Below are 23,903 nucleotides of genomic sequence, written 5' to 3' on the forward strand. Positions count from 1 at the left end.
CACACACACTTAAATATATCACAGATGTTTCCTGAATCCTTTGGAGTGTAAAATGAAACCTCTGCCATTCTTTTATCTGCCTTACTGCCCTACTATCCTATCTGAGTGGCTCAAAGTAGGGCAGTTACCCAGCAACAACCTGGGTGCTGGACACCCCTTTGAGGGGTATTGTGGTGTGGGTGCCCACCACAGGCGTGGCACAGGTTGCATACACCTCTATTTTCTGGAGGAGTATATGCAATTGGACTGGGAAGGGCTACAGTGAGAATGGGCATTCCTACTTTCTTTAGGTTTATCAGGTAAGCTTAATGCAAGCAGTAGCATGTGTCCCAGCCAGAGCCCTTCCTGATTTGGCTGCACATAAGACACATGGTGCAGTTCCATCTGGCTACGGTAGTGGCAGCAGCACCCTGGTTAAGAACCACTAAGGTAAACTGAGGGAGCACAACAGTGGTTCTCAACTAGGGTGCCTCCAAATCAAAAGTTATGTGCCTTGAATCCAAAAAGGTTGAGAACTAGTGCTCTAGAGCAAGGGTGTCCAACTGATTTGACTCTGTGGGCTAGATGAGTGGTGAAGGGCCAGTCATGGGCTGGACCAGACCTGCAGACTAACCCTGCATTTTAGTTTTACTCTGACTGCGCTGCCCAGCTCCAGATCTGCTGTGGCATGCAGCATGGCCCCAGAGCTGCAAGTGGCTGCTCCAGGGCTGTGCTGCTTGTGGCAGCCACTCCACTGCTCCACAGGCATCATGTGAGGCCTTCCACCACCCACATGCTGCATCCTGTATCCAGCGCACCAATACACGCACCAGAAGCCAGATGATACAGCTCTGTGGGCTGGACATGGCCTGCCAGCCAAGTCTTTGATGCCCCTGATCTAGATCCTTAACATATTATTTAATAGGTCAAATTATACTCTCAACTGGCTAGTGTGAGACTAGAAGGATCTGTTGATATTTTTTTTTATGAAAGAATCAAGAGATAGTACTATGAGCAGAAGGGAAGCTCCAGATGATGGCTTTCAAATATAATCTCAACAGTGAATGAGTGATGTTGTAGCTGTGATGGTCTAGAAATTATGAGAGAGGAAAGGATTATGTAGGGTGATAGCTTTTATTGGACCAGCTCTGTAGTTGGAATAAAATTAGACAAGCTTTAAAACACATTCTTCAAAGAATGTGTTTGAAAGAGACAGCTCTGTCTGATCCCTGGGGACTAGTCCTAACAGCAGGACTATGGAAAAAAGCAAGTGTGCTTGTTCTATTTTGCTTTTGAACACCCCCCCCTTCTGGCTCCCCATTCATGCCTGGGCTGTCTGCTCCAGGGACGGCCCCACTCCTCTGCTCCCGAGCTGGAGAAGTGAGGGGTGGCTGACAAGGGGGGGGGGGGGGGGGGGAAGAGGGGTGGGGAACAGAACCCCCCTCACTGTGAGGACCCTAGTACAACTTGCTGGCTAGGGTCAAGTGGGGGGGCTGGGTCCACATGGTGGGGGTGTTCCCTGTCCCCCGCCCAGCCTCATGACAGCTGCAGCCAGCAGCTACAGTGCAGGCTGGCCCAGCTGGTCAGGGCTACTATAGGCAAAGGCCTCCAGGGTCTCTCCCACCACAGCAGCCCCAGCTAAGCTGTGACACTGCCTGGGATGGTGCTGATCACATTCCAAGTTAACCCTCAATGAGATCTGGCCCAGATCTTCGATAAAGCACTTTAAGTTAGTATACATCCATCCAGGGTTAACTTGGAGTGGGATCCACCATTTTTAAAGTACTATGTGCCATGAACATCTGTTCTGTTATGGCTGTAAAGCACTTTCTGCACACTTAAAGCATATTAAGCTTGATGATTTACTGCTGGCTGCAGCTGTGGACTACAAATCCCAGAGGTTATCTTGAAGAGGAAGTAATGAGCAACCCTGCAGAGTGCTGCTGCTGGAAATCTGGACTGCAAATCCCAGAGACCTTGGGGACAGCAGGAAGAGAAAGTAAACACACAGCCAGAGAGCCATGCTCTGGCCCCCCCCAGATTCTGGCCTGAGCCACTGCAGGCATGTGGCTGCATTTCCTGAATCAAAGGTAAATGTCTGTTTACTTCTGTTTCAAGTTAATCTGTGCACATTCAATCCTCCACGGAAGTTCAAGAGCTGGGGGAAGGAGAGGGGCTGAGCAACCCAGAGTGGATGTGACCACCTTCCCTGCCACCGCAGCACTGAGCTGCTCCAGCTTTCCCTGCGGGGAGCATACCTTAGGGTAAGTGGCGTGGCTGCGGCCAAACTGCAGCCAAACATGCCAAAACTGGCTGTGCCCTCAGGCTCTGGAGGTCTTATCCCAGGTGGGACACCATCTATGGCCCTACAGTTTTACTCTCGGAGCGCTTAGCTCATGGGATATACCCCTCAACTCATCTGCCATGCCTTGATCTTTGCAATTAGAGGGAGGGTCCTGGAGTGTCAGCAACAACTCTCATGAGAGGCTCATGCAGCAGATGTTCTTAGGGCTTCTCCTCACCTTTCACCCCTTCCACACACCAACCAGGTGTCAAATCATGGTTTAGGCCAGGAGTCCCGGGTACACCAGACCAGGGCCAACAGCCTACTCCTGAAGCAACTTAGGTGCTTGTGCTTATCAAATATGTACTGGGTATGTCCTTAAATGTTGTCATTACAGGTCCACACTAATCCTCATTAATTTATAGAAGCATCACTTCACAAGCTCCCCTTGTGGCAAATTCATTAACTCTTAAACATATAAATAAATCAGTTCTTTGACCCTGGATAACAGTAATTGACTGGGGCTGCCAATTGATCAGTAGATCAGCCCTCTCCATGCTCTGGGTACTCGTCCCCTTTCCAATTAAACCTCAAATAGCAGAAAAGAAATGGCATCTTTTCAGTGCCTGGGTCTCCAGGTCACTCATGCCTCCAGACTCACGTGTGCCTCTTCTCCCATGGGTCTGTGTACAGAGGTCCATGTGGAGCCTCTCTCATTGTTTGCTCCTGCTATCCCTCTCCCAGGAGTCAGGGCTTACCAGGTGGCTGAAAACCACTCCAGGTTTTCAGTCAATGGAGCCTGTCCCATCTCCTGCCTGCCCCAGGGTAGCTGGACTCTTGCTACCACAGAGTCTCTGAAGCTGCTTCTGCACTGCCCCATTCCTTCTCTGCTCACCGGCTTGGGGTGTGGGCTTATGACATCAGCCCTGACGCATGCACCAACCCGCAGTGAGCACACGCTTCTAAAACGAGGCGGCTGCTGCGTACACTGCTCCATTGTCAATGCCACAACACCTGCAGATAGGGAATAGCCATCTCCCACTCTTACCAGGCTATCAGTTACTCATTGCAAGCAGCCTGACATGCCTCCCAGGGTTCTCCTGTGCCGATATCGGTGTGTCTGGCACTCCCCACTATCACAGAGGCACATAAAACTAGTGCCTCAGACCATGCAGTCAGTCTGGCCCTGCATGCAGTGGAAAAAGAGATCTGAAGCAAGATGGCTGCAGGAGAGGGACTGACTGGCACCTGAGCTGCTGTTGGAGCTGCAGGTAAGACTTATGGCTTGCAGGAAAGTAAGATCCAATATGGGGATAGTTGTAGCCTGTAGGCTTGTATTTTAGTTTAAGGTTTAGACTGGTGGACTGGGTGTAGCTATAAGGGGTGTTGTGGAGCCACAGAGGGTGTCAGAAGGCACATGAAAGCTTGAGTCTGGCAGGGGCACAAGGCACAGTGATGCCCAAGGGGCACAAGGGTGTTTTGGGCCCTGTCAGGGCCAGGCTGAAAACAGGCAGACCAAAGCTAGGAGAATTAAAGCCTGTGGCAGGTGGCCTAAAGCCGGACAGATGAGGGCCAGAACCCAAGAGGGGCAGATACCTGGGGCCAGGGGCCCAAAGCCCAAGAGGATGAGATGGGGCTTGGAGCCCATAAGTTGAGGCCCAGTACAGTGGGCCTAGGCTGAGGAGCCCAGCTAGAGGAAGGGGGCGGAGGCTGAGAAGACCAAGGCCCCAACAAGGGCATGAAGGCCTGAGAAGGCCTAACATTGGAGTGATTAATCTGGAACATCTGTCAGGCATGAGCATGGCTATAGGGGTGGAAGGAGGCCATGAATAGCCTTTAAGGTGCCAGGTGCCCTGGGGACACAGACAGGCCAAGAGGGCCCACATAACACTTGAGGGGCAGGATTGGTACCAGTGGAGTCTGAGAAGGACCTGTTGGCTAAAAAGCAGACACGGGCTCAATCTGACACCCAACAGCAGCCTCCCTTTTTATACATCAAGTAATTACATCAAGTCATGGCAGATGAGCAAAAGGAGTGTACTTAGGGAGTCAGAGTAGGGCAGGAGGTGTGCAGCAATCAGGGGGCATCAGGGACATCTCTGAGGGCCCAATCCTGTTACAGGCACTTTCAGAGAATGACCATGTAAGTGGAAAAGGAAAGCATTGGAGTGCCCAGTCAGCAAGATATAGGTGGCTGCACAATAAAGGGAAAAAGAGGGGAATCCTTCATCTCTAGGGTTGCCAACCCAAGAAAAAAAATGACAATCTGCAAACTTTTTGCTGATATCAAACGTTTTACTGACATGTTTTAACTCATACATGTTTTACGTAATGTGAAAGTAACTCTTCTATTAGGTCTTGCCCTGCTTCCAAGTCCCAGATAGAAGGGCTGAGTTCAAGTTTAGGGGTTTAACACCAATTGGAGTAAAAAAGTAAAAAAGTTTGGTTCAGTAGAAAGTTTTCAGTAAAAAAAAAATTCTTGGGTTTTATACTGCTCTTTCCCCCATAGGTATTCCCTACTCACCCTCATGCCCCTGACCACACCCTGCACCATGCTGTTCCCCACAAGTACACCTCCCAGGCTTCCACCCACTGGCTCTGCTGTTCCCAGCAGAGACCTGTAAAGAGCCTACTCATGACCCAGCAGTATTACAGACAGCTCATGGGATTCAAAAGCAGCAGCAGCACATGGGTAGAAGGGAAGGAGCTACAAAGCACTGAGAGAATGCTTTGTGTAGGGTGAGGTGCTCCCACTTGGACATGGGGTGACACTGCTGTTCTCTGTCCATCAACATTGCACCCAGCTTCTTTCCAACCATGGAACTTCAGTCAGTCCTGACTGCTTAGGGTTTTTATGGATGGCTTAAGTTTTTTTTTTTACAGATCTCAGAGACAGGCAGTTTTAGCCTGAATGTTTACTGACCATCCATAATTTTACAGAGAGTTGGCAGCTCTGTCTGTCTCAAAAGCAGCGTCAAAGCCAAGCAGGAGAGGAAGAGCTGTGAGATCTTTGGTATAGTCCAGGTCTAATGCATTAACAACTCTAGAGAGGGCAGTATGGGTTAAATAGCCAGAACAAAAACAAGGTGTATGTTGTTAAGTCATTTTCTTCTATCAGCCAGACCATCTTACTGTTTCCCCCCACACACATCTCAGACAGATTTTTCACAGCCACTGTTTCAAACTTTTCTACACAATTTTGGTGGCTTTGTCCTCTCATGTTGGGAGATTATTATCCTTCCTTTTCAGTTCCATATTTAATTTTTCAGACCTTTGGTTTTGTAGCTATCAGTTTCGTAATGATTTGTCAGTTTCTGCTCACGGTCAATTTCCATAGAAACTTCTGTATTCTGAGCCTTTAGAAAACAGAGTTCAGCCCAAATAACTTTTATTTACTACGGACCACAATTTCTTCTCTCAGAAATAAAACCATGGGAAAGGATAAAGAGTTTAGACTACACATAGAACTCCATATGGTTACTTATGATCCCTTAAGAAATAGTACATTATACTCCAGGAAGAAAGGGAAGGACATGGCCTTTAAAAACTTTCGCCAAACTACTAAGTCTGCCGGGAATTATAGGTTCAAAGCCTGGATCCTGGAATATGTGCTGAAAGTCCAGCCATATTCTTCTGTGACTCTTCCTCCACTGTGCATCCACTTGGCCTGCTATTTGAGGGGTATGAAGGAGACCTGGTGCTGGTGCAACCAGAGTTAAAGTGCTTCATGAGGTCTTGCTTGAAAGCCCATCAGGCTAGCTGCAGTGAGCATGACACCCAAAGCAGCAATCCCCAGCTAATGCTCACAACTGGGGCATTTTCTCTTCTGTGAGATCAGATTGCAGGAGGAACTTTGTTGTGCTACTCCTCTTTGGCAAAATTCCCTGCCCCAAATCCAATAGTCCCTTCTATGGCGCATACTGAGGGGAAACATGTAGTCTCCACAACTAGAACAAAAGTCCTGGTGTTTATATTTGTGGTTCCTAACACTTGGATGGACTTTGTTCTGTCAGAGAGGATACATACATTTTCCTCTAGAGGGCAAACCTGCTCTAATATTGACACAGATATAGTATTTAGTCACATACCCTTATTTTTAAACAATGTATAAACTGCTTAGTTTGTTAAATTAATCCCATTGATTTATTTAAATTTCATTTGAGGTGGTTGAAGAGTTGTAGTTTCATGCACGATAAGTATATAGTGCATTATAAAACTGGAAGTTATGTGCTATCTGCCTCCAAATACTTGGGTTCTGTTAATCTACCTGTTAATCTAAATTTAGGATTTTTTTCCAGTATATGGAAAGGTGTAGGAATGAAAAAGATGCTCAGAGAATTATTTTAATATTTTTATTGTTGCTAATTGTGCCTTATTTTCTTAAGACCTACAAGTCCTAGGATATGGATACATGGAAAAAGAGTCCAAGAGTGCAGTGTTATTACCCTCCCTCCATAATTAAATTATGTAAAATAAATTGAACCAAATCTTTAGACAGGTAAATAACTTAATTTAGCCATGTAAAATTGACAAATTAGCATTTTGAACGAATTACTTGAATTTTAGACCCTGTTCCACCACCCAGGAGAAAAAATGGAGGAGGGGGCCCTTCCAACTTTTAGCTCAATGGCCCAATAATTAGGGCACTTATCCAGGGAATTAGTCTCCCTCACCCAGGCAGGGCTTGAACCTACATCTTTTACTTCCTAACAGAGGACCCTAGTTAGCAGGTCATGATCTAGGTGTGGTCAAGGGCAGCCTCCATGCTTGCTCTTGAAGTTGGCCAAATGGACAACCAAGAAAGGAAGATATGTGAAGCCAGAGAGAGTTTTGTTTAATATGAATAGTAACTCTGGCCTAGAAGGGAGATGGCCCTTGGTTCTGGCTTTTGTCCCCAGTGCAGCACAAACTGTCTATCCACAGTTAAATGCAAGATGCAGAAACACCACCTGGGGCCAGATGCAGGGCCCACTTCTCTTCCTCCTTCAGTGTCAAACATTTCAGGATTTACATGGAGTTTATATACTTTTCTGTGTGGAATACGATTGTGACATAGCAGGAGTAGGCGGCGCAGGTCCCTTCTGTGGACACTCGAAAGGTCAAGGCAAGTTGTGCAAGAGGAATAGAAGCTAAATTCTGTAAGTGCTCTGAAGTGCTACTTAAGCTGATGAAGTTAGCTGCAGAAGTGCTAGCTACTCATTTACAGGAAACATGTATTTGGGCCACTGTTTTTAAAGGTCATGAAAAATCTCTTTTGCTGCAAAAGGGCGCAGATTGAAAGCTGAGGTTTTACCGGCTGTACAGAAAATCAAACAGTAGAAGGGGGAAAATAATTATCAAAAAGGATCACACATTCCTGATTACAGAACATATCATTTTCTCCTTCATTTAGTGATTACAAAGCTCAGCTATACAAGGAGTAATAGAATGATCTGTCCCTTGTGGATTGCTGTCATCGCCTCGGTGTGGAGAATGCAATCCTGTGCATTTTACCCAGTTGTTCACTAATAAACTGCTGATCAGAGACTGTTCTGAAAGTTTCCTGTCTTATTTTTAAAAATGTGTGCTATACTCATTTACATACGACTCAAGAACCAATGAGAAACTGATCATTCATAACAGTTACTGGGATTCAAGCCTTTTCTACAGAAACCATTGATTAGCAGCCATACATCTCCTTGTCTGACTGACTGAGGTTGTCACCTTCCTAGAAGAATGGTTCTTGATTAAAAGATTCAGGAACGGCAGAGTATCCACAACATCCACTTGCATGTTGTTGATATAATTTTAGGCTAGCTGAACAAAGACATGTTGTCCCTTGTACTCAGTTATGAAGAGAGCAAGCTTTGGAGTTGATGGTTTTGCCTTTGCTGTGCTACAGTAAAGACAAGATGTTATATACTTGTTCGTATTTGCATTTGTGTTGTTGAAAAGTCAACAGACAGCCTGCTCTTGGAGAGTATAAGGATATCTAGAAATATCTGACTGTTGGTACCCAGAAAAACTGTCTCTGGAGAAGACTTGATGATTTATGTTGGTTAATCTTGAAAAATCTTGGCAACTTTCTTTAATTTGCCAGATGTTACCTATACTGGTTTCCTAGTAGGTAGGTTCGGAAGGGATCTGAGCAGATCATCAGGGGTGTTAAACTCACCCAAGGCCCCAGGCCAGATTTAGACTATGGGGCTCCTCTTGGGCTGGATCTGTGAAGCCAGTAGCTGCAATGTAGTGGGTCCAGTGGTGGCTGTGGTGGGTCCAGGAAGTGGTGGATCAAGTGTCCACATGGCAAGTGGGGCTGTGTCAGCACATCCCTTGCTTGCCTTCCTGCTTTTGATTTGCCATGTGCATCAAGGCCCTGGGGTCGCAAATTCTGCAGAAGACCATGCCACTCCCTAATCATGCCTCCAACTTTTTCTGGTAGTCTGCTGGGCCAAATGGATTGGCTTTGTTGGCCACAGCAGGCCCATATCTTTGACAGCCCTGATATAGATTAAAAAAACCTTCCACACCTATTAGTTCATGGTTGGAGCCTTGGAGGGGAAAAATTCTATAGCTGGAAAAATTATTTCTTGCAAACTTTTCAATATATATATAGTAAAGTGCTGTGTAAACATTACTTAACAAAGTTTATGCTCCATCATGGCCTTCAGAAATTGTAATATGGACTCCATCATAAGGGGACTATAATTTTCCTAATTTTATCCGCAATGCATGAGTTTTCCAAGGAAACAAAATTTGGGATTGAAAATTTTGCTTTCTGAGTGCATCTACAAGTTGCACTACCATGACATAGCAATGCGCTATGTCACCATATGGCACACTATGGCAACGTAGCAATCACATGGGTCTACATGTGATTGGCAGCTACATCACCATAGCAGTATGCTTACCCAGTATAGCATGCCGCTACAATGATGTAGCAATTAAATCTAATCATGTGCTGGATACACAGTGCAGTAACCACCCGTACTTCCTTTTCGAAGCACTAAAACATGGCTAGATCCTCCCTCTGTACCTCAGCTGAAAAAAAACTTAAAAAACCCAATGATGTCACATCTGCTGGAGAGATGGTTCAAAGAATATTGTCCCTTATGAAAATACTGCAGTGTTGTGCAGCCAGAAAAAGATAACCTAAGCTTGCTGCTATATGATTAAAAACTCAAACTAAGCAAGACAAAAACTAGCTGTAGTTGGGCCAGAATCTCTTCTTTCTGGGTTTAAGTCTTGTCTTCCCAGCCTTCTGTTCATGAGCCCCCTGTCCTTACCTACATGAACGCCGTGTGCCCCTGGAGGCCAGGTGGGCATGGTGACCACCCTCAGGCAGCAGTGTTGGCAGTGGTGGTGTGCTGGCGGTAAATGGAGAGCTCCTACAGGTGGCTGCAGCATTGTCAGCGGCGGGGGGCTTGGTGAATGCCAACCGGTGGTCAGCCATCACCAGCAGATGCCGGCGATTGGGAGCCACCTGCAGATGCTGCTCTCGGGTGGGGAGGGGGGCAGTGGCAACCACCCACAGGCGCCACTGGCAGCGTCGTCTGCACTTTTTGCAGGGTGTGCACCGCCAAGCTCAGGGGGTGTGCGTGCACTCCCTACGCATCGCCAATGCTTGCCTGTGTGTCAGAAATAAAAACCAAGATGCAATAAACCTACCCATTTAGTTCTTTTTTTGGTTTAGACTACTGTAGAAAAAGGCTCAGACTTCAAAATTTTGGTGAGATTAATGGAAAAAAGATGACTAAATCTATTAGGCAATCATTAAAATCTTTGCCAAAAACCCTTATATATAACTTGTAACAAGTCCCTGTCAGGTCCATGCCAGTCAGATCCCAGAAGCTCAAAGACATTCTTCAACAGTGTGTTCTCATAAGGTCCTGGACCTGGTCCTGCTCACCACAGTAATGAAAATCCCATTGACTTTCCTGAACCAGGGTTTCACTCTGATTGCCCCTCAGTCAACATTTTTTTCAAACATATGTAAACTAGCTCAGTACATTGTGTAATCAGGTCCTAGGGGAAACTGCATCACTGTCTTGTTGCTGTGGGGCTGTGTCACAAGGCTAGCATACAGTGCTATTCTTTCTCTTTTTTACCCTTTTCAAAAAGCAAAGTGGTTTGGGTAACACCTCTTAAGATGGAGACGGTTTGAAATAGGCTAAAGCAAAGCACCATTAGCTACCGCTCTGCTGAAGAGGGCACCACTCAAGCTCTGATTAACTGGTAAAATGAATTTGAATGTTGTATAGAAATGTGTTTGAGCACCTGCAACTAGTTAGAAAAGAAAAGATTATTTCATTGCTCTTAAGAACTAATAAAGAGGTGTTTTGTAGCTTTCACTAAATATATGTGCTGTTGCTGCTGCTTCTCTTTATTACCTGCATTAGTGCAGCACTTTGCAGCCCTTGTAATCTCTTTAGCTTTCTGTTTGTACTTTGAGGTCTCTTATACACATACATTTTTACTGTATGTTTATGTACTTGTGCATATAATGTGCAGACACAATAAGAATGCCATCAATCTGACTTAAAAACTTTAATTTCACCCCTTTAATTTATGTTCAGTAATAGTTGGGCATGTAACAGAAGACAGTTCTTGATGTAAATGTTAAAGCTTATGTTAATAGGTGAAAATAATGCATGCTAGTAGCTCATGAGGATAAATGTATCTGTGCAAGTGCTGCTTTGTTCAGTAGAAGCAAAGATTGTTTGTTATTTCAGTCTACAGATAACCATAGAAGAAGAACTATACAGTGCTTTATGAGGTGTCCAGTAGGAATACTTTCACAGCTTTGAAACACGGTTCATTTGCTTTTGTCATTAGATGGAGCAATAAAATCATAAGACCGTTAATAAAGTATGACATGCTGTAGGATAATTTTTAAATACTTTTTAATGCCTGTGGAGTTATATTGTGTATGTTTTGTTCATTTGAATTAGTTTGTCTTAATTTTCAGACAAATTGCATGATCTCTGTGACCAGTTAAAAAACTAATATTCAGAATTAGTTGTCAGTACTCTTAATATATGTGTACAGTCAAACCTGGATTACTGCACACTTGTATTATTGATTCATTTGCATGTCTGAATAAATTAAGTACTATCTAATGTTTGTTTTTCTGATGGCACATTGAACTGTTTAAGTCCAACCTTTTTCTCCTGAAAACTATTTTAGGTTAGCCAGATACACTGAACACTTAGATGTATGGAGAACCCTTAACAGTGATAATGTTATCTACCTCTTACATTCAGAAGACTTCATTCTTCTTAAAGCTTAAGTGCATGCAAAAATGTAGGTGGTTACTGTATCCGCAACTGAATGAACTGTGTTCATGGTGGCCAGTGGCAGGTCAAAGTCTTGATTTTTCTTCTACATATCATTCCCATAAAACAAGGGTGGATTTGAACAGCTTAATCAATCAATACTGTTCTGTGAGACCAGTACTGCTCACAGGAACAACCCAGCGCTTCAGCTGTATCTGATGGCCAAAGAGCAACCTCTCATGCCCCTTGGTGGCCAGATTGATAGAGGCAATTGGCATTAATTTGGTTCACAATTTAAAGTTTGCCTGTTTGCTTTTTAAATATGAAGATGAGATGGGCAAGAATAGCATGTAAACTCAGAGATTAGAGTTGAAGGCGTCCTCCTATGAGTGGTAATGGCAGAAGGGGAATTTTCTTGCTTTCTCTAAAAATGCACAAAGCCAGCGTTGTTTGAAAGCATAGGCACTGTATGCCTGCTGGAGCCATTTCTACTGTGCTGGATCTCAGCACCAAGAAAGATTAGCTCCAGATCCTCCATTATCTGATATGGAGTATGCTGTTGTGGCAGACATAATGATTAACAATTTTGAAATCTCTCTGTTAGGAGGATAACACATTTTATTGTTGTGCATATTTTCTGTTGCGTTCAGTATTCTCTCTCTCTCCTCCCTTCTCCCCCCACCTTGCTCCTCTTCTTCCAGGCAGTAGAAGAAGTTATGGCTAAGCCCAATGTTTTCCTGGATTTAAAAAAAACCCCATTCTTCTACTCCTGCAAGTGCTAGAAATGGCACGTTGTTTGCATCACTTTGGTATTTCCTTTTCCTCCCAAAGAATCAGAGTTTTTGGGAAATGTTTTCTTCTTGGGTGGTATAAATAGATGTTATTGGATGCTCTTAGGCTTCACCCAGCAATTGTCTTCAGGCTTTTACTTTGGCTTGCCAGAGAAATCAGAAGGTCACAGCCAGAAAAACAGCAACATGATGAATGAGTACTATTAATCTACCTGTCTATGTTCCTGCCAGGCTTGGCATTTTCTCTGGTTGCCTTGTTTGGTTTTATAGCTTTATTTATACAGTTCACAGTTCATTACCAGATATAATATAATGAGAACAGATCCTAACTAGCAGAAACCTGTCTTCAGCTTTCAGCCTGTTCCCGAAGCAGCTCTATAGTTAACTGAAACCAAGGCTGGCACAATGAAGGACAAGCAAGGCAAGCTTGGATTTCCTTGTGATGATTTTATAGCCCCTATACTTTTGCAGGAAGGAAGATATTAGTGGATAATGGTGATTCTAACTTCCTTACCTGCATTTGTCCTACTGACTCTGAGGCTAGGAACAGACATTCAAAAAGTCTAAGCCTGAATTGAGTCAATCTTTGCAAGTTAGTCTAAACTGCCTAGGCTGAACCAGTTTGTAACTGCACAGGAATCCCCTCTAGACTGAAAAATGCAGGCACATGCCTGCAGTGGATCAGGCTACAAGCTGGGGGAAGGGGGCCGGGGGGGTGATAGAGTAGTCCTCCCTTCCCTTCCACAGTGTTGAGCTGAGGTAGGTATGGCCAGGCCCCAGCAGGATGCTCTGATTAGGGAGGGGTCCCCACCTCACTGGTCAGCGAGGGAGTCAGCAGGGATTTGCACAGTGTTTACTTACACAACATGGAGTTACGTTGTATTCTACAAAAAAATAGGGTGGGGGGGGGGGGGGGGGGGGCATTTATTGCCCCATCAGTAAAACAAAAGTATCTCTCATTAGTTTAAGCTCTTCTTAAATAACTTTTTTTCCAAGTAAAGACATTACCAGCTACCTGTTGATTAGTTCCAAAGAGCCCTAAGCAGACACTGCCCAGTCTGCCTTTGTCCTGTCTCCCACAGCACAGATGGGACTGTAGCCAGCATGTGGTATGATAGCTAATGCTGAGAGGTGTCTGTGTAAGGCAGAGTGGAGGGGGGAATTCCTGCTAAAGCAGGGAGTGGGGAGGGGATGAGTAAAGACATTACCAGCTACCTGTTGATTAGTTCCAAAGAGCCCTAAGCAGACACTGCCCAGTCTGCCTTTGTCCTGTCTCCCACAGCACAGATGGGACTGTAGCCAGCATGTGGTATGATAGCTAATGCTGAGAGGTGTCTGTGTAAGGCAGAGTGGAGGGGGGAATTCCTGCTAAAGCAGGGAGTGGGGAGGGGATGAGCAGGAGGAAGCCAGGCATATGCCCTGTACCTGCAGTCTGCTGGAGCTGCAGCCAGGCAGCAGAGGGGAGGGGCCAGCCCTGCTGGGCTGGAGCAGAGAGCAGAGCCCCACCCAGAGTTGCAAAGCATCTGGGATTCTGGAGGAGTCTGATTTAACTTAAACCAAGAAGGTGTCTGGGACAGACATTTCATAAACCAGTTTGAGCCAAATCAGTTAAGTCTGATACTACATTCAACCAGGTTTGTCTCAAACCAGTTTCAGCTATTTTCAAATCAGCTCATGTGCACTGAACATCTGTTCTGTTACAGGTTTAAACCAGTTTCTGATCACTTAAATCAGTTTATGTGTAGTGTCTGTCCCTAGCCTTAGGGTCTTTCAGCTGGCACAGGGAAATCTTGTCTGGGAATATATTTTGGGTAGCAAACACATTTAAGATCATTATATTCTTTGCAGATATTTGTGAACAGAAATAGAAGCAAAATTGACTTACAGTGAATTGCATGCTTGACTCTAGATTTCTTCCCCCATTAATGTCTTAATTTCTTCACTGTTTTTGGACTTTTGAACGCAAAGAGTTCCAAGGCCCTGTTTTAGTAAAAATTAAGTGTTATAGCTCATATTATTTTCCGTGTCTTCTCTATAGCTGTAGACATGTTTACACCTTGCAAAGTAAGGTAGTGTACCAAATAAGAAATAGCCAACTAAATGTTGCTTTTTATGTCTGATTTGGGTAAGACCCTTATCCTGATAGGTTAGACTGACTAACCTAAAACAAATAGTCTTAGGTTATTCACCCTAATCTTGTATGGAAGAAGGCAAATATGAAGGGGGGAAAGGTATTAAACAACTGAGATGCTGGAGTTCATTAGCAGGGATCCTGGTTGTTTCTGATAAAAAATAAATCTCCAATTTTTAGATTAAAAAAGTACCCCAAATCCATATTTTTCCTTGATCAAAATGAAACATTACTAATAGATAGATAGATAGTGGTGTTTCATTTTGATCATGGAAAAATGTGGATTTGGGGTTACTTTTATAAATCTGAAAATTGGAGATTTTTTTACTAGAGATTATCATCAGATCAGTTGAAAAAAAAATATTTTTGCCCCTCCTGGAAATAGAGTGGATAGTGAGAGGAAGCCTTTGCAATGGGGTTGAAAAGCAAACAGCCTTGCATCGTGCCTAACTGGTTGTCCAACAGGCTGCTTTGGTTTCACTTCCAGGAAACTGTGAGAACCTGACAGCAGTGGAGGTGAGAGAAACATTGTGCCAGCCTGTTTAGTATAGACAAATGCTTTTATCTGTACCTTTCTTCATTACAGGAACCTCGACCATTGTATAACAGAAGGTGCCAGTTTTATTCAAGTGGAATAGGATTCTTATATGATGCCTACCAGACAGAGGTAAACAAACATCTCTTATTTCTTGTGTGGCTTTCTGGGCAGGTTTGGCCTGTGGGCTCATTAGAAACCCAAATGTGCTTTTCTCTGAATAGCAAATCAAATTTATTTTTCACTGTGTGTTTTTGAGTTGGTGATAATATTTATATTAAGCGTATTTACTTTGGAATAGGAGCAATTCTCATTCCATCTTTATTATGTAGTGGTCTGCTGGAATATATTTGTTACATTTGGGTCTTTCTCTAAAGAGGCTTTTGTTAACTAGAGTTCTCTAGTAAATAAGTTATTTAATTTACATTGGGCAGAAAACTGCAAATCTCCTCTAGGTTTATGTGGCATGAGCAAAGAACATGGATATTTTGTGCTCTGCTTTTTTTATTATGGTGTTAAAATGGCAGGAAGAGTGTCCATATACAAGTTTTAGCTTGCTGAAACAATCTTGACTTAGTTTCTCTCTCTCTTTTAAAAATTTTATTTACTATTACCATTAATTCTGTAGGGGTTGTTTTTCAATCTGGGATGCTAACTTGGTGGCAGTGAAAAAGAAATCAACCAAAGCAGAACTGAAAGGAACCATGTAAGAAACTGCTAAGATGAAAATATTTGTACAATATGGGAGAATTATGAAGAGCAAACCGCCTCACATGGTAACCACATTGATACATGCTTGCAGGATGGTAAAGCAGTCTCAAACATTTTAAGCATGCAGTCTATTTTCGATCAGCACAAAGTATTGGATCCTGGCTTACTCTGATTTAAAAAAAATCTCTCTCAATATATATTAGTGGTGTTTCATTTTAATCATGCAAAAATGTGGATTTTGGATTACTTTTTTTATTAAAAAATTGGGGATTTTTTTTTATCAGAGAAAACCAGGATCCCTGGTTATTATCTTTAGCATGCAGCTTACATGTACCCAGATTGAAGCAATGCCAGTAGCATTTGCAGCCTATATGAGTCCATAGTATAAGGGAAGGTGTCTCTTTCAGTCTGTAGCTCCACTTTTGCTTTTGGCTGGTGGTTTTGGTTGGTTCTCTTCATACTGGCAGTGGCTGGTGATGTGCTCAACGTAAATGTCCCATGACCATCTGATGGTGACCAGTAACATGAGGTGCTTCATGAACTAGGAACAGTGTCAGAGTATTCTGCAAGCTTTCAGGCTGCTCCTGTCACTTGTGTCCATGTGCTGGGTGCACCAATGGTTAGCTCTAGGGCCGTGTGAAACGGCTGTGTTTCGATTTGGTTTGAGATCGGGCCATTTCAGAGGATAGTGATTCATTTCAGCATTTTGGTTCATAGTCCTGGGCTCCCCCTGCACTGGCAAATAGAAAGCTTCTGTGGCTGGGAGCCTGCAGCTGATGGGGCTCATGGCTGTGGGGGCACCCCATGTGCTCCTGCGGCTGGGAGTCCCATCAACTGATGGCTCACAACTGTGATGGAGCACCTGGCCACACATTTAGTTAATGGCCTGATAGGAATCAGCCACAAAGTGATTACACACTTTTGTGGAATAACTTTGTGGTTTATTTCTCATTTTATCATACCCTTAATTGATTTAACGTGTGGCTGGATCACAATTTAAGATGTGATTAACTGGGTCAGTGATATAGTCAGTGATATACCTACCAAGTAAATGAAGCTTTCTAATTGTTAAAGTGAAGTTGATTAAGCTTCTCTGAAAGTAAGCTCAAGCACATCACTTGTTTTTTTTAAGGCAGGGGTGTCAGACTAGTGCCTTGGTCTGGATCTGAACCATGGGGATCCTTGTGGGGATCCTTGTGGGGATCTTTGTGGGGATCCAGCTGCAGCATGGGGTCCAGTGACAGAAGTGATAAGAGCTCTGGTGGCGGATCTGTAGGGTGGGTGAGTCAAGGAGCAGTGGCGATGAGCCAAGGCCAAATGGCCCTAGATTTAGCCCACCGATGGCCAGGGCCATCCTTGGCAGACTGAACAGAGAGGGTGTGCAGGCTGGTGTGCTGTATGTTTGATACCCCTGCTTTAAGAGATTGGAGGTATTTGACTGTATCTAAAGATTTTAAGAATGTATGAAGTTGAGAAACTTTGACCTAGACCTTTTTTGGCAAAATAAAAACTATGTTTCTGTAGCATGTTGGTTTAAGGTCTAAAGAATAACTTTCTTGTCTGGTCATTCACTGACATGTTTTTCCAACTGCACTGATCTGGACCTAATTCAGAGCTAATGATCCATAGCTTTCAAGTTTGGCTTTCGTTTACTGAACTCAGCCAACTGGTAATCAGCTGCAATACTTCTTACCAAGAAGGCCAATTGCTTGTTCTATAAAATTTTCCAGGGCACTAGTTTTGTTCAAAATGCCATTAATAGTATGCAACAGGTAATATGGCTTGCCAAGTTTTCTCAACGCATTACTTTTCTATGCCAGAAGCAGATGCCATTTGATGGTTTTTTGTAGCTATTGTGAGGTGAGAACATCTCTCAAGTTGGTGCTGGGGAGATAGAAAACCACAAACTTGAGAAGCCTAACAGTCTGGCCTCTGACATGAAAAAATAGGATTTGACATGCACAATACCCACAAACATCCTGATCCTACCCCCAGCTCCTCCTGAGCATTTATTCACTCATCTCATAAAAAGAGTGCCTGGCCTTCTCTTGGTTCTTCTTGCACCTTAAAAAAAAACAGTTATAAAAATGGACAACTCCAGTAGCCCCTTCACCCAGTAATTAGCATGCACTGTAACAAAGATGCTAAAACATGTTTTAGATCTTATTATTCTCCCTCTAGTGTCTTTCCAACCCCTTGCAGCCAGGGTAAGTAAAGCTACTTTGCAGCATGCACTAAGGGTTTATAAACCAGGACTATTTGAAATCAAGAGTTCCGGCTGATCTCAACACTGGGGCTGTGTCACAGGGAGGTGGCTGGTCTTTCAGGTACATAGATCTCAGACCAGTTTGAACATATTGGTTAGATTAAAAATGGAACATTAAATTTGACGCAGTAAGTGCCCAGGGCAAGATGTCCCCAGTAACAAATACATTCTGCACTGATTTTTCAGTTTTCGGATAGACTAAAATGGTGTCTGCCTGATGTCTGTGGAAGTATAATTATATAATCTGGAGCCCAGTTAGACTGCTACCATTGTTGGAATTACTGGACCTCCTCATGGAGTATGTTATTAGTTCATGTTAGGAAGGGTGGAAGAATCAGACTCTTGGTAATTCTAAGGTTCATTTTAGCTATGTAGCTGCACATTTGCTCAACTCCAAATGACTTCAAGTACAAAAATAATGGCAAACAAAAATATCACACCAGGATATTGTTTTTTTAGTGCAACCTGTATCTCAGATTGACCTTCATCAGAACCTTCACTTCATAGTGTACCCTCTCTTGTTGCATGCACTTTGTTTTTGGGACTTCACAGGGGTATAACCTCACCCAAGAAAAGAGGTTTGACAGCTATTTGAATGGACATGATGGAAGGACTAGGACACAGGGGTTAGACTACATGAATCTTGAGGTCTCTTTCAAACTTCTGAGTCTGTCTTAGGGCAGGGGTGTTTAACCCCTCGCCTGCAGGCCAGATCTGGCCCCTGACACTAGGTCATTCAGCTTGTGGGGCTCCGCACAGGCACGTTGGGATTCCCATGGGCTGTGGTCCTGTGCACCATATTGGCTGTGCAGGGACTGATTCTGGCATGTGGAGATAGGCAGGGTCAGTGCAAGACTCAAGGGTACCAATCCCAGTGGAGGCAGAGGAAATTGGGGTGCAAGCCCCAGTGGGATCCCAGCACATGTGGCCTAGTAGAGACAGCACCAGGGCACTAATCCTGGCACACAGAGCTAGGGACAGTATCCTAGCATTACTCAAACACAGTTGTCTTAGAAGGCAGTGGGATCCAGTGGTTGGGTCCAGATTGATGTCCTTACAGAGTTTTGACAGGGCTTGTAGAACAAACCTTCAGTGTAACGTGGAGACATACCTCAAGTTAAACATGTGTCTCAACTCTTCCTGAAATCTGGTGCCTATGCCATGTGATTATGGCCTGTCAGGTAGTTTGCATATATCAGCTGTCTTTTATTTGATAGACCAGGGGTGGCAAAAGATCTGGCCCATGAAGCTGTAAACACAGGGCTGGAAATTCAGTGGTTGGGCAAGCAGTGTTAGTGTTAATCACTGTGGCTCTGAGAGCTGTGGCAGCTTGTTTCATCTAATTTCTGACCTGTGGGCAGTCACGCAGGCTGGATCCAGAGCACAGCACCATGTCATCTGGCCTGTGGTAGGATAAACAGTGGTTGCCACAGCTTCTGAAGCTGTGGTAATTAATGCTGATACCACTTGTGCCCTCCCAAATTTCTAGTCCCATGGGCCAGATGACATAGCTCTTTGCTCCAGATATGGCCCATAGACTAGCTCCGAGCTACTCATCTGGCCCAAGGCACCAGATGAGTTTCACACCCTTGGCCTAGCCCACAGGCATGCTTCTTTCCTTTTCCTTATTTCTTCTTCTTTTTCTGAACAATTTTCAGCCACTGACATAGCCCTTTGGTTTCAGTAGAATTAAGGTGCTAGTTAATGCGGACATTAGTGATAGATTCATGCTATACATGGGTATTCTGCGTGTTGAGCCTTATTTCTGGATTCTTATGATCAGACTGTTTCCCTTCTGTTTTGGCTGCTGCACTTTGCCACCCTTGCGGTTCCACTTTCAGAGATGTCCTCACAGGTTCCGTGAGGCAAGTACATCACATTGCATCCACGCCTATGCCTGACTTCAGGGGAGCTCCCCGTAGCAGTAAAGATTCTGGCGGGGCCATAGTCTTGGTTTGCACATTTGGCTGCTGTCCTAGAATGCAGATGGGGAGAAAACATCCACTGATGATCCCTGACCTTCCAGAGCTTGCCTCCCACAATTTCAGTCCCTTCTCAATTCTTTATTCATTATTTGCTTTCCTTGTGGACTTCTCATTTTCTTCCACCCCAGTCTTCCCTGACCCTTTTTGTCTTTGATCTTTTTAGATTCTCCATAGTTATCATGTTCTCTGACTACCCACCCTAAGCTTTGTTCATTAAAGGTAGGAAAGCTGTTCTCTTTCTAGGCCCTAAATGTTCTGGGATTTTCTGAGTCCCCCCACCACCCTCACCCACCCTACTATTACTTCCACTACTCAAAGAAAAACCCTGCCTATTCTCACAGTTTTCCTGACAAGCCACATTTTAAAAGTAAGTAGAGCTTTCTTTGTAGATGGGGTTTTGTGTGTACAGATGACCTCAGCACTTTTCTTTCAAGAGCACACACATTAGAGAAGTCCCAGGTTTCACACCAAAGAGCGTACAGTGATTCAGACCTCCCCCACAAAAGCAGAAGCCTGCAGTTCACAATTTCAGTATAAGAGATTATCTTAAAAAATAATATATTGATAAATGAAAATGTGTCAGAGAGCACTTATCAGACATTTTAAAAGACCGTTTATTCCTAAATATGTTATTATCGTATGCAGTCAATTGTCAATTCTTTTCATTTTGCAAACTGAACCCTCTGAATGGTTACAGCATATTTTCTTTATATATATTTAAAAAGAAAGATTTAAATATATTTTCAAGAATATGAACTGTTTTAACACTGACAGCATTTGCAGTATTTTGAAACTATTAACAAAGCTGAAAAATCTCAGTAAGAATCTCAAGCATAAAATTTTACAGTTAGCTTCTTATGTCAAGTAGGAATTATGTACGCTTACTGCATTTAAGGGTCATTAACATGATTTCTTGTCTGAGTGGAGAGTGACTCACGTGTGCCTGTGTTTATTGTTCCAACATCTGTTTTTTCTCTAGAGTCCATATTCACACAAATGAACCTTTTTCATTTCAATACTCCAGACAGCCTCCTGTAAAGGGTACTTGTCTGCTTAATTACTTGAAATTTTTCCCTGTTTTTTGTTTGTTTGTTTGTTCAAAACTCTTGATTGTGGTGTAATAAAAGCTGAAGAATGAAGGAATAAGAGAGAGCATTCTAGTTAGAGAAGCTTATTATTATTCACCAGATAATTTATTCCTCAGTGGTCAGACCCACCATACCATGCTTCAAATGTACAACTTAAAATGGTGAACAGATTTCCCCATACAGCTTCAAGACACCAAAGGAGCTCAGTAACTTTTTAGGGGAAAATATTGTCAGTATTGTTTTTCCACTGTAAATAAAAAATGTTCTGTCATCATAGAATCAATCAAAGGAAAATAGGGTTGGAGGGAACTCGCAAGGTCATTTGTTTCAGCCACCTGCTCAAGACAGGACCATCCCTAAACTAAACCATCCTAGCCAAGTATCTGTCTAACCTGTTTTTGAAAGTTTCCAAGCTTGGCGATTCCACACCTTCTCCGAGGAACCTTTTCCAATGTCTGACTACTCTCGTAGGACATAAAGTTCCTCCTAATCTCCAACCTAAATTTCCCCTGCTGCAGCTTGAGGCCATTGCTCTTCCTCTTGCCTCCTACAGCCACAGAGAAAAGCCTATCTCCATCCTCTCTATAATCACCCTTCAGGTATTGGAAGACTGTTATCAAATCCCACCTGTCTTCTTTTCTTCAGGCTAAATAACTCCAGTTCTGACAGCCTTTCCTTGTAAGTGTTAATTCCCAGGCCTCTAACTATTTTTGTTGCCTTGTGCTGGAATCATCCCAAACTGTGACCACATCTTTCTTGAAGTGTGGGGCCCAAAACTGGGCACACTACTCCAGGTAAGGCCTCACCAATGCTGAATACAGCAGAAGAATAACTTCCCTTGATTTACAACTCACACTCCTGTTAATACAACCCAGGATGTTGTGTGTGTTTGTGTGTGTCCTGCTTGGACAGTGAGTTGAAACTCCGGCAAGGAGTGGTTTGTACAGAAAGGATGATGCTATCATTTACTGACATTTTAATGTTGGCCTACTCAAAGTGGTATCTAGATAACCTGTCAGACATCATGTTGCCATAGTCCCACCATGGCTTTTATGCTGATTTCCTTCCATCTGAGATTGAGGACTGTGTAAGTGGATGTAGGATTTAGTAAAGAGTGTACAGTGTGCCACTCCCTTTGACTGTGAGGGGTGGAGGCAAGGTACCACTGGAGCTCCCAGGCTAGCAGGGGGCCGGTCAGGATTCATGTCAGATTGTCTCAGGCTGTCAGGTTGTTGTCTATCCTAGATCTCAGTGTTGAGTGTTGAGACAGGAAGGGGGGACCCATCTGCCACCACTGCTGACCTGGGCTTGGGGAAACCCCCAAAGCTGCTCCTGCCCCGCTCCAGTGGAGTCTGTGGGGAGCAGCTCACTGGGGACAGCAGTGGCAGTGGGAAGGCCTTCCTTTCCTTTATGTGCTCCCAGCCTGGCCACCTGAGAAGCAGGCACTGCAAAGGGGCACCTAGCCTGTTGCTATCCCTGGCCCCCACATGGCTGAAACATGGCAGGAGCAACCTTGGGCTTCCCTCTATGGCCAGATTGTGGTGGACAGTGGCAGTGCTGGGCAGGTCCCTTCTTCCTGTATCTGCTCCCTGCTGCCTCTCCCTGGAGAGCCGGGGACAGTGGCCCTTCCAGAGCAGGTGTCCCAGGATCAGGGACCTGGAGCCCTGAGACCATGTCATGAATCCAGGCATGTTTCCTTGCATCCAGGGGCTCCATGCATTGGATGTGGTGAACAATTCATGGATTGAGCGAGGGATGTATTGAATGAAACATTCCAGGCTAAATGGGGCAGCCTTCTTCAATGCAACCATACAGCTGCTTAGGAAGAAACAAAATGTGCATATGTTTTTATGATCAGTGGGATAACTTGGAAACTAGTGGTCACCAGGTACTATACCTGTAGGACTCTGCTTAAAGAACTGTCCCCTCTCTCTTCTCCAGGTAATGTGTTACACCTTAAACAGCAAATGCCAGCTTAAAGTGAAAAGTAACACATGCTACTGCTGTGACCTTTACAACTGTGAAAAGTAAGTACCTCCCAAGCAGTACACATCAGTAATACAATGTATTTGTACATCTGTTCTGTTTCCAAAAGGATAGGTGTTTACACTGAAACCCACATTCTGGGACTCAGCCCATAGCTGGAGATCAGGCCGTACACTGGCAATCACCCTGTGGAAAACTGAATGTGCCATAGGCCAGTTGTAAAGCCTGTTGAATTACCAGTGCCTACAGTTGTCCCTGTTCTGCCTGCAGCACTCTTTTGAGAGGACAGGGGACCATACAGTCACCATGGCAGATGATAGATATGGAGCTGTCCCCATGCATTCAGTCACATAGTAGTGTGTGCTGGGCTCTGAACTGCTGTGTGTCATAGACTCTGCCAATTCCTTCCAGGGCCAGCATCAGACGTGTTGGGTAGAGATGAAGGAGTGGGTCCTTTCTGCACCCCAACTGCAAATTGGATGGGGTAATGGGACCCCTGTGATCTCATGCCATGGGTAATTAGTCTGAGTGCTTGCCCTTAGAAGAGACTTAGCTGATAAATATGCTGGCTCAGCTGGGAGGGGGGACTCCATGCTTGGTGGAGGTGGAGTCTGTGCTCTTATTACTTCTGTGTGTTTTTTATTTAAAAAGCATTGATGGGTTTTGTCAGGCAACCAGACTAAATACATGGTAGACAGCCTTGTCAGGATTTGTGTTGACCGTGCACTAGTATTTTCCAAATTGATTTAACTGATCCCCTTTTCACTGAACTAGGGGAAGCAAAATTATAGGATAGTTTCAAGGTGCTAACATGTTAGGCAAAGCTAGGGCATTCTTACAGGGCATTCTCTTGAGCATCTTTACATGCTCAAGAGGTTAAATTCAATAGCCAT

General features: G+C 44.1%; 1 non-coding gene across 1 annotated transcript in view; it reads left to right on the forward strand.

Moving 5' to 3' along the window:
• Positions 1-23,056, forward strand: part of LOC102376758 — a 49,507-nt gene extending 26,451 nt beyond the window's left edge. Inside the window, exons 2-3 of the transcript XR_003092505.1 lie at positions 15,026-15,106; positions 22,966-23,056. This is a non-coding gene — a transcript (uncharacterized LOC102376758). The remainder of the gene's footprint in view (positions 1-15,025; positions 15,107-22,965) is intronic.
• The last annotated feature ends 847 nt before the right edge of the window (positions 23,057-23,903 follow it).

The sequence above is a fragment of the Alligator sinensis genome, unplaced genomic scaffold (genome assembly GCF_000455745.1).
Source record: "Alligator sinensis unplaced genomic scaffold, ASM45574v1 scaffold288_1, whole genome shotgun sequence".
In the NCBI taxonomy this organism is placed as follows: Eukaryota; Metazoa; Chordata; order Crocodylia; family Alligatoridae; genus Alligator; species Alligator sinensis.